Source organism: Labrus mixtus, chromosome 23, assembly GCF_963584025.1.
Source record: "Labrus mixtus chromosome 23, fLabMix1.1, whole genome shotgun sequence".
Taxonomy (NCBI): Eukaryota; Metazoa; Chordata; class Actinopteri; order Labriformes; family Labridae; genus Labrus; species Labrus mixtus.
In genome coordinates this window covers 1,045,966-1,057,834 of record NC_083634.1, presented here as the reverse complement: position 1 = coordinate 1,057,834, position 11,869 = coordinate 1,045,966, and the positions used below count along the sequence as shown (strand labels likewise).

Below are 11,869 nucleotides of genomic sequence, written 5' to 3'. Positions count from 1 at the left end.
TGGATGAATGAGTGATAGACCCGATCATGAAGGTCTTCACATAGTCTTCCTGACAGAACTTACGCTACAGCTTCATTAGAACATATTTTTAAATCGTGCTCACTGTCACAGCATGATAAACATTTTAGCAGGTAAAGAATCATGTAATGGAGTTCAAAAGATTAAAACAACTACCACTACAATCTGTCATTATTCGTCCCTGTATCTCCATCCATCCAAAAAGGAGTCAGCCCTCTGTATCACAACAAAGACAACAAGACAGAGCTGAAGTTTAGAAATGTAAGTACACACATACACACACATTTACAAGGAGTGTGTAACACATGCTGCAGCTTTTGAACCCAAATAACCCAGATTTGTTATTTTCCTTCTCAGCTGATTTAGTTTTTTTTTTTGCGTCATTTGAGTCGTCTCTTTCAAACAAATTTCATGCATTCCGTTATTTAATAATTATGATAAAAAAGCAGAAGTTGCTCATCAGCATCCATATATCTGTATGATCAAATAACTGGCCATAATAAATGACAAAACTGACAAATACACCACACAAGGTGTTTTTTCTGTAATGTTCAAAAGCAAGCACACCTTTTTTTAATTTTAATTCCATGTTTGTCTAATTAAATAAAAATAATACATTACACTGAACATTTCACGAACATATTTGTGTCTTTTCCATAAAGACTTAGTACTTAGTGTTTACTAAAACATTCTCATTTATTTGCTTCCATATTGGCTCAGACACATTCTTCTTGATACTTGATCATTTATTTGTCTGGTCATTGATTGGTAAAGTGTTTTTTTCTCCTTTGTCTGCATTATTTGATTCTCAGGACCTGGACCATGAGTAAAGTCAGAGCTCTCATTAAGACAGACATAACTCATAATAATGTCATCTGTGAAATGAGCTGTGGCCTCATTAGGGAAGCTTCAATCAAAAGGTGGTAGGTTACTCTTGTTCTGCTCATAGCACCTAATCATACCAATGTATTAAATAACTTTCATCCCAACAAAGAAATGTAAAGTTAAACTTGTGCTTCATCCATTTGACTTTGACCTATAGTTGACCTAAACACAGAGAGAGAGAGAGAGAGAGAGAGACGAACAAACAGTGTGTCATGTCTCAATGTTGGGGGTTCGATCCCTAGCTTCTCTGGTCACACCCTCTGCAAGTATCCTCGGGCAAGACACAGAACAGTAAAGTTCTCCCGCTGCTGTGTGTGAATGTGTATGTTTGGATTAGTGACCTCTGTCATCAGTGTGTATGTGGTGTGACCTGGTGACGTGTTAAAAGTGTTTTACAAGCTCAAGCCCGTTTAACCACATCACTCTGAGCTGAGCACATTGAGCTCTGACTTGGTACTCGGAGTGATCAGACAGCTACAGTATCTTTAGTGCCACCTGTCCTTGTCTTGCATACACACTGATTTATTTTGTCTGCAGTAAATAGCCTCTTCCTTATTTAAGATTCACATTTTATACAAAGTCTATTTTATCTACTAACTCTGAATGAGTGAGTGAGGAGCAGATCAAAGAGGAAAACATCATGAGAACAAGAGGGAGCAGATAGACGGAGAGACCAAGACTGAGAAGCTGAGTGGGAGATGAGAGGGGGGAGGTAGAGTGAGAAGAGGACTAATTAAAGAAAGTACACTTTTAGTTGGGTGTTGATTCCACAAGGAGAAATGGTCCCAGGTGTGTCAGATGAGGGGTAACAAAGAAACTAGGTCCCCGAACACCATATGTTCTCCATCTTCCCCTTTTTTTTTTTCAGACTTTGCAACAGCTCATTGAAATAAGGCTTTCTGCATCATTCTGTCGGCTATTGAAGTAGTTAGGTGACATGGTTCTGAGTGATTGTGACGTTGTTTTCTTACATTTTTGTCTACATGGAAGGCTCCATAGCTTCCAGATTATGTCCTCCCAATCACAGGTGTTTGTTGGGTATTTCTATCAGCTCTCATAGGGATGTCAGTGTTTCCATTTTTTAATATGTCCTTTGTTCACATAGTTCATTATCTGAAAGAAAATGTATCTATGTATTAGATGGAACTGTAGATTTGTACATCAGGTTTGGTCGCTCAAAGTTCCACACAGCCGGTTGTACCTCCCTACAGTTTAACAAGTACAGTACAAATCAGATACTGTGTTCTGTTCCTTGACCCCTGCACACCATGAAACAACAAACATAAAATGACATGTCATTTTTAAAAAATAAAAATAAACTCACTCACCCCACCCTCAACCCAGCCCCACTCAAACCACCCCACCTCATCATGGATCTCTCCACCCTGTCATGAAATGCAAGCTGCTCCCACTGTACATTCCACTCAGAGGAATGAGCCAACTCCCTGTAAATTAGAGAGCGAGGGGCTAGTCATTGTTTCAGTCAGCACACAGGAGAGGAGCAGCTTCCAGGTTGTGCTTACGTCGACCAGTAGCACGGAGGGGAAATGCTGCTGCTGTGTCACCAAGTTGGAGTGCCTCAGGGCTCCTGCCCTGGGCCCCTCTTTGGTCCCTTTTTAAAATGTCTTTCTGTTGTGACTGTGTGTATGTGTGTGGGCCCATGTGTGGGCCCTAAGGCTGTTGTCAGGCTGATCACAGGAGCTGTTGTGAGTTAGCCCGGTTGTCTGTGTCTACCTTCATGCTCCTGTTCCCTAAAGTAGGAGAAGGAAAGGAGGGAGACCTGGTAAAGGAAAGAGGGGGGTTATAACAGAGTGAGTGCATTCCTCTACAAGCACAAAACACATCCAACTGGAAACTGCAAGCCCATCACACACACACACACACACACACACACACACACACACACACACACACACACACACACACACACACACACACACACACACACACACACACACACACACACACACACACACACACACACACACACACACACACACACACACACACACACACACACACACACACACACACACACACACACACACACACACACACACACACACACACACACACACACACACACACACACACACACACACACACACACACACACACACACACACACACACACACACACACACACACACACACACACACACACACACACACACACACACACACACACACACACACACACACACACACACACACACACACACACACACACACACACACACACACACACACACACACACACACACACACACACACACACACACACACACACACACACACACACACACACACACACCTTCATGACCCTTAAGATTTAACGGTGGTTAATGGTGGATGATGGAATATTTAAGCATTTACTTGAAATGATTGCTTGGTTTTTAGGCAACACCAGTTTTCACATCAGTTACAACCAAGATTTAAGGATGTGCAGGATGTAATGCCATTTCATTTTCCTTTATTAAAATGCTCAGGTTTTCGATCATTGATCAGATTGTGATGAGGCATTATATAGGTCTGTATTCTGGCAGTTTTGAAAATTGATACATGAAGAAAGTTCATCAAATGAATGATTCAAATCAACACCAGGGGGTATTCCATCAACAGCTAAAGAAGCTGGGCTGAAACTAACTCCATGAGCCTTAAGCCACTACAAGAAGCCTTATCTAATAAAGGCTGACTCAAGACAGGCTATGGCGTCGCTTGGTACACACACCTGGGGTCTATAAGAAGCCCAAAAGAATGGATGAACAAAAAGACGATCAAATGAGTCACAGAGAGGGGGAACGTTAGAGTGCCTTTTTATCAACGGCTGAACTCAGGTGACCCAGGTTGGACACCAAGGATCTAATTAATATCAGAAGTATGTTTAAAATAGTGTTGCAGGCCAACCTGAAACAACTCACCCCCCAGCTCACACTCACTGCAAGCTATGCACGCTAGCATAAGCTAACCGCCAGTGTTTGGCATTCCTCCTACAGAAAGCAGGCAAACTCTGATTCCACTGGTACATATAACACAGGGTTCACCCTTGATTATGTTTTCTCTTATTTGCCACTACGTCAACTCTGTCATTGGCTGGAGGAAACACTGCAGCTCACCGCCCAGACACATCCTGTATGAACCAAGACAAAAAGAACATCAATATACAGTCAGAGGACAGGCTCTCTGCAGACGATGTCATCACCACACATGTATGGAGGCCCAAAAGTGATGATTGAGCAGCAAAACTTTTATAAAGTCGACATTTTATATTTTAGGAAAACGCTACTGAATCTCTAGATTTAAGCAAACAAATGAAATCTAAAATACCTCTTCCACAGTGGTACGTAGATAGGTTATGTCTATTTTATTGTCGAAATATTTCTCAAAATGTTTAATAAATAAAAGGACATGCCATGGTTGGCAGGAAGAATAGTGGCAATAGTCTACCTGTAGGTAATAGTTTCTACCTGTCAGACATTCTTTAATGGCTAAACTAAGCTTGACAGTTTGCCTGGTCCAGAGCAGACTTGTTCACCAGCATATGTTGCTATGGTAACTCAGCAGGGATTCATATAAGCCACAGTGATGGAACGGAAGTACCAGTTAAACCAGGCTTTCTTTAATCCTAATGGAATACCTCTCAGTGCCTTTCCATCCGTTATTTACGGTTTTTATATTTAATGCTGTATCTACCAAGTAATGGAACAAGATCCCTATAAAAACAACTTGAGCCCTGTGTATAGTGTTCAACATAATGTTACTGGATGGTGTTTATAAAGAGGTTATCCTGTGTACCACTGTGTTCTTGTAAACAAACTGCATGTTTGGGGCTTAGCTCCTCCTGTCCTACTTAACTGCTGGATAAACACGCTCTTAATTACCATGATGTCTGATATTGCACTGTCTTACATCATGCTTTATCTTGTTTATATATTTCCATTGGCCGTATGTTGTTTGTGCGTGTCTTATGGTTGTTGTTGTTTTTGTGTTTGGTCAGTACATTGGATTCTGTGTGTTTGTAAGTGTGTGGCATTTTCATATGTACAGGGAAAATTACATCAGATACTGAAATCCTCTACATTTTCTGAAATATTGTCTCTGATTTTAGTGATACATATTTGCTCAAATGTTGATGTTGATGATAGATTATAATAGATAAGACATTTTGCCTCTATTAGTTGAAGTTTGTTATATATTATTATTACTCTCTAGTCTACAATCTCAACATCGCACTATAAGTAAGGAAATTTGTGTTTGGTAGATTATTTCTTTGTTGTAAGAATGCTTCTTGGCAATAAATCTTATACCGTTGGACAGCCTGTTCATTTATTTTTTTAAATGGTGCCACATTTGTAAGGAACATGCATTTGTGGGATGGGCAGCAGAGCTAAGTATGTATGTAATCTTCTCTGCCAATGCCAAACAGCTTATTCTGCTGATGTTGATATTTTAAAAGCTCCAATTAATGTTTTGTAACTTTATGCTTTTCAGGTGCAGGCAACATCTGGCCCAACCTGATGTCAGCACACATCCAGAATGTGCTCAGCTCTGGCAGGTGAGTGGAACAAGTATTTGTGTGTATTTCTACCATAATAGATTATCGATGCACTTCTGAGTTGGTCGGCCACAGCAGACAGTGGAAATGGGCCTGGACTCCCCTGAGGAAACAAGATATCTCCAACACTCACACAAACACACAAAGCTAACACACACCTACAGTAGCAACACATAATGGCACAATCTCACTTCACAGTAAAAGACCTCTCGTGTGCAGGACTTTGAAGCACATTTTGCAGACTCACAAACACTCTTGCACAATTAGACACACCGCACACCTGCTGGGGTCCTTAGAGAAAAGTGAGCTCCATTCTGCTTGTATCTGAAAATAAGAAGAGTGGAGACTGTTAGGAGAGAGAGGAGGAGGGATTAAAGGAGAGGAGGTAGAGAAGGCGGAGGAGGAGGAGAGAGAGGGAGACGGGCAGGGGGAAAGAGGACAAAGAAAGAGACCATCTTAAGAGGAAGAAGAGCAGAGTGATTGCCAACTCTACATGCTCCCAGCTCTCTTCTCTTCTCTTCTCCCACTCTCCTTTGTGAACAGATGGGTGAAGGTATCAGTTTGTGATGAAAGCCAAAACAGAAAACGGGACAGACACATAAAGTACATACACACCAGCAGTAACACATGGTTTTACACTCTCACTCCAGCAGACACATACAATGCTTTGCACCTCTTGTCTCTGTCTCACATACAATGCTTTGCACCTCTTGTCTCTGTCTCCACACTCTTCCCTATAATCTTATGTATGTGTGTTAGACAGGTCAGGCAGCTTCTACAGCCTCATAGAATGGTCCTTACACTAACAGCGCAGACTCAGGGATGCTGATGTCTTCCTCTGGACAGAGCGACAGACAGGGAGACTCCAGGCAGATGTTTAATCAGATGAATAGTGGGAAGAAAGAGATAAGAGAGGATGAAGAAGAGGAGGGATGAAAGGGAGAGAGAAAAGAATGCATCAAACCTGGGAGCCCGGTGGGGTTTAGCTCGCAGAGAGTGGAAGGCAAATGGAGGCATGGTGGAGAATTCAAATGTCTTGATGTCAGTGGGTTCACTGGCAATCTGTGATATTTCCATCACACATCACAATTTGCAGTCCTTCTCCTGCCCGACATGATGAAATTTGGTGCTTCAATTTTACATCTACAGGAGCTTACAGCGGTGACTTTTCTCTGTTCAATAGACTCAGAATGGGTTTAGGGGGTTTGCATTCAAATTTCACAGCAAAAATCCTCAACTTTCTTCTGGTCATGATAATTCTACTACTTCAGCATGGAAGTGTCTCTATCTTCCAGAGAGAGTTCTAAACATGAAGCAGCAAATCGGATGAAAAGACCACTAAGTCAATCACCCAAATTTGTGCTGAGGACGTCCTGGGTAAGAACTTCATTGTTGAATCATACTTTTGTTACGAGCTAGCACCGGCTACACATATAACACAACAAAACTAGCCCTAACCTGAAGTGTGACAGAGAAGTCAAGAGATGACAGGTACGGAAAGGACTAATTCTCACACAGGGAAAACATAAGGTTAGGTCAGCTCACCTGTACGCGGGCCTGCTGGGGCACCGGCGGCCTGATCGCACCGGACGGCTTTTAGAGCGACGAGCCTAAGCTTCGTGTATGAGTTCAGTTTGATTTGTTGGTGTTGGATCACATAAGATACGGCTGGTTTCTAAAACAAGTTCATGGGAGTGGGTCCTCGGTTAGGTCCGACAACTTCCAAGTCAGCGTCCATACGGGTCCTCCGTCAGCTGCCACTTCACCTGTCTTATTACGTCATTTAAAGCGACAGAGCACCGCTCTGAGCGCACCTCAGGAATGGTGCGTTCAAGACTATCGGACAATCCAGTAAACATATAACATGATAACTAATATTATACTAAGTGGGCGTCGTCTCTCAACCAGAAGGTTGAGGGTTCGATCCCCAGTTCCTGCAGCAACATGTCCGATGTGTCCTTGGGCAAGACACTTAAACCTGAATTGCTCCGGCTGCTTCAGTGGTGGTGTATGAATGTGATTAGTTACTTCTGATGATACTACATAGTGATCATCACTACCATCAGTGTGTGAATGTGTAGGTGTGACCTGCAGTGTAAACACACTTTGAGTAGTCAGAAGACTAGAAAAGCGCTTCATAAGCTCAAGTCCATTTACCATACTGAGTGTATTTTCAAAACCAGTTAAAAATTTAAAAAAAAGAAAAATTGGAATGGATTTTTTTATAAATAATGAAACATTCCAGTATTTTTGCACCATAACTCATTTGTACTTACAGACTATGTTTCATGTCATCATCAGGAAAAACTAACATTACCTTGTTTATGTTTCTTTGTGTTCATGCTGGTTGTTCCTCTCGTCCATCAGTTAAAAGCCAGACTTGTGTAGCTTAAGCCTCCTGGCTGACAGTTTCAAAAGCCGCCCTGCCTAGCCATGTCACGTATGAATAACTCTTATTATCATCATAACGGCTCTCTGTACAGTGTGTGTGCCAATAAAGAATAGACCAAATTAGATCAGGCATGTTTATTTCTGCTAGTGTTTTTTAATGACTGTGTATGTGACATCCTGGGTTTTTGCAACCAGCCTCAAGTGGACACTAGAGGAACTGTAGGTTTTTGCATTTTGGAAATACAGGTTAATGCTTCACTGTGAAACATTTCCATCTTCAAATACATATTAAACACATTTCTTACAAACTAGTGTACATTTATCTTTTATCTTCATGCTGAGGCATCAACAGCAAAAGGGAACATTTAACATTAAATGGCAATTAATCAGACCCCCACCCCCACCCCCTTAGCCTAACTGAACTTGAGTATATCTTTTGAAAAGAGAAAGAGAGAGAGTGGGAAATTAGGTAAATTATCCACAGTAGCACAAGGAAAGCCTGTTCTCAGTCTCCCTCTTTACGTTTTCTACATCTTCTCTCTCTTCTCCTCTGTGCTCCTTTCAGACTATAAATCTTGTTTTCTGCCTTTATCTCTGCTTCCTTCTCCGTCTGCAGTCCATCCACAAGGATAGAAACGGAGAGAGAGAAAGTGTGTGTGTGTGTGTGTGTGTGTGTGTGTGTGTGTGTGTGTGTGTGAAAGAGAGATGTCAGAAAATGGAAGAAATGCTAGAGGGGAAAGGAGGGATGAAGAAGGGGAGGTGTAAAGGGAATCATTGATAACAGAACAGGACAAACAATGTGTGTGTTGTTTCCAATCTTCAGGGTATTTTCTCTTATTCTCGTATTTATATCACATTTTATTAAAAGATAAATGTTTAAATACACAAAAGCAGCCCACACTTTTGGAATGTTTTCCCTTTGAAGTCAATGATATGGAAACTGGTGGGAAAATGGAGCATAACTTAACCGGCCAATCCCTGTATGAGAAGTGATTTTTGACAATCTCAAAATGGCACGGGGAGATAAAAAGTGATTTCACAGATTTGGTCAACTTGTGTGGATAAAATGTCAGAGCAACCTGTAAATACTGCTGAAGTTTCTATCAAGCATATCTGACCAAGGGTTGTTTATGTTTCCAGTGTTTGAAGACATACTTCTAAAACCCAGTAAACCCAGTCCGTCCTGCTGATCCAGTGCTGCTGGCTCTTATATAACAGAACTGATTACAACAGCAAGGCTAACCTGCAGTGCACTTACTGACACACATTCTTTCAGTGTTTCACTATCTCTTTATCCTCACTTGTTTCCTCTCATCTAAATCTCAGTTATTTCTATATTGTCAATTAAACACTCTCTTAAACTCTTTGTTTCCCTCCGTCCTGCTCATTATCTGCTGCTGCTTCCTCTCTGCTCGCTCTCTTTATCTGTGTCACTTTGGCCGCATTCCAAAATTCCAAGCTCCTGCTCGTTCTCTCTATGCTTCTACCTCTTTTTCCTTTCTTTTACACTGTCCTCTCTATCACTTGCTATCTATCTGCTTGCCAACTCAGTCTCTCTTTCTCTATCTCCGTCTGAGCTCAAGCTCAAATAATCCAAATAACATTGCATAATAGCTGTGGGCCAAATCAGCAAAGTGATAAATCAATACAGCGAGAGGATTATGTAATGTGCCACCATATCAGCTGGCCTTCTCTCCACCTCCTCCCCCCTCCCTCCCTATGGATGTTTCCTTCTCTTCTCTTCACTCTCTGGCTGAGTGTTTTACGTTCCTTTATTTGCTTTGTTCCCTCATTGTCAAATACTTAGTGCTCACTCACACTATATGCAATCTGTACTGTGAACATGCTACTTTGACCCCGCCAAGTCCAATGTGTTTGACTATTGTGAGTGCTGCCTTGGTCCTGGCACACTTTGAAGAGGTAGTCTCGGGCATGGTGTGATGCTTATGCATGAGCATCAGCACGAGTACACAATGTGGTGTATAGCCTAAATCAATTTTTTCTCTTGTCAATCACAATAGTGCCAAAGGGTTCACATTGGTCTGATGCCGAGGTCAAGTGTTATTCTCAATGTAGGCAGACGTAAATATTCAGTCAGCTGGACAGTCAGAGATAGTTTTGAGGTGAAGAAACTTTATATCAATTGACATACAGGTTAATTCTTTCATACTTGAAATCTTGGGGAGCTGGTTTCCTTGAATGTTTTTAAAGGTCGTCTTAATGATCTGGAGGCAGAAATATCTGACTGTAGATGTTTTAGCTAACTCGTATTGCCCTTTTTGATCACTTTGTTGCTCATGACTTCTGACAGATTCTGATGAATGGTTCTTTTTGTGATTCCTGTATTTTATGTGTTTTATGTCTGAAACCCTGTAATTGTGCTGCTGCCTGTCTTGGCCAGGATGCTCTTGTAAAAGAGATTTTTAATCTCAATGAGACTTTTTCCTGGTTAAATAAATAAAATAAAAATTCGGAGCACAACTTCCTGTTATCAAACTATAAGTATTAGCTGTGAGAGGTGGTTATCCTGGTGTTTCAAATGACATTCTCCTTCACTGAAGCACTGGCTTCAGGCTGGTTCTAGTGTCATTTACTGTTTTCACATCAGAATGCTCCTGAAACACTCAGTATCCAGGAGGAGGTGCATGTGTGAACACAAACAGACAAATTATTCACTCAGACTTCACCTGGAGTTTCTCCTCCAGACCCCTGGTATTCTTTCCACAGCGAGTGGGCTGATGTGAGAACGCAGCAGGATATTCTCTGGAGAATTCAGCTCGAGCCAATGGGAGGGGGCGTTACGTTTATATCCTGTGACGCTGCATGGTTTAAAGACTGTCTGCACGCTTGTAATTAAACGGCTGCATTCTGTTTTTTGTTTGTCAGTATGTTGTTCTCCTCTCTTTTGTGGATGTTGTCATTCCATTGGATTACACATAGCATTGATATAAAGACAAATATTCTCATTATAACGTCGTGTAGCGGACTCTGTTGCTGTTGATATTATCTGGAATGCATATGTGAAAACGGCTAATGAGTGAAAAGCTCACTTCCCCTTCTCGTTCCTCGTATCCTATGGTACAAAGTCTGTGTAATATTTTATTTATCAGGTAAATGAACAGAGCAGGTCACTGTCAAAAGCATTCAAAGCAAGTGGGGATGTTGATGACATTCATAACAAGGCATATAGTGTATTTATCTCATACTCTGAAGTGCTTCATGTCTATTTGTCTTCTCTTTTGTTGATTAAAGGGATACATTTAATTACATGTAGTATTCATATCAATGATAGGGTTAGGGTTGCTGAGGCGGACAATCTCATGTGTTAGAAATGAAGAAACCTTCTTCTGACAGAGTTTTGATTGTTGTCAGAAGTGTGTGTGAGATAACAGCTTGAGGTTCAATGCTGAAGACTAGTGATTGTTCACTTAAAAGTTTGAATCTCAGGTTTTAGGCTAATGTTTATATGTTTCTCCTTCAAGTCTGTGAAAGTAGAGGGTTGTTTATGATTTACTTATGAGTGTATGTTACTTTATAATTATTTAATGAAATGACCTAAGTAAACCCTCTTTTGTGTTTCATTATTTAACTTGGATGTTTGGTGCTGGCCAATCTCTAGTGACAGCAGATGTCCATTCTTGCTCAACCAACACCAAACTAAAGAATACACAGTTTAACCAGTGAGCAGTACACAGTATGTCAGCATAGTGCTTTTCTATTCTTCTAATCTAGACTACTCACATTTAGTCATTCACACAACCTTTACAGACTGAGGGCAGGGGATGCTATGTTAGGTGAACATCTGTATTGACCAAATCCCATTCAGGCGCAGACACACATTAAGGGTTTAGTGTCTTGCCCACAGACACTTCAACAGGTGATGCAGGAGCTGGGGATTGAAACCCTGACCCTCCAGTTGAAAGACAACAGACCCTACCACTGAGTCACAGCAGACCTAAGTGTAGATCACAGTCTGGTTCAGGACTTTGTAACGAGGCCTCAGGACTTTAGATAAATACT

At 41.3% G+C, this 11,869-nt stretch overlaps 1 protein-coding gene and 1 long non-coding RNA gene across 2 annotated transcripts in view; one reads left to right on the top strand and one right to left on the bottom strand.

Moving 5' to 3' along the window:
- Window positions 1-11,869, top strand: part of kdm6ba (lysine (K)-specific demethylase 6B, a) — a 118,983-nt gene that overhangs the window by 53,304 nt on the left and 53,810 nt on the right. Inside the window, exon 4 of the mRNA XM_061031457.1 lies at window positions 5,395-5,458. The gene's annotated coding sequence lies outside the window, so the exon portion shown is untranslated. The remainder of the gene's footprint in view (window positions 1-5,394; window positions 5,459-11,869) is intronic.
- Window positions 1,764-7,309, bottom strand: LOC132958558 (uncharacterized). The gene is made up of 3 exons (XR_009666796.1): window positions 7,004-7,309; window positions 5,739-5,782; window positions 1,764-2,683 (listed from the first exon to the last, which is right to left on the bottom strand). It is a non-coding gene; the product is annotated as an uncharacterized LOC132958558 (long non-coding RNA).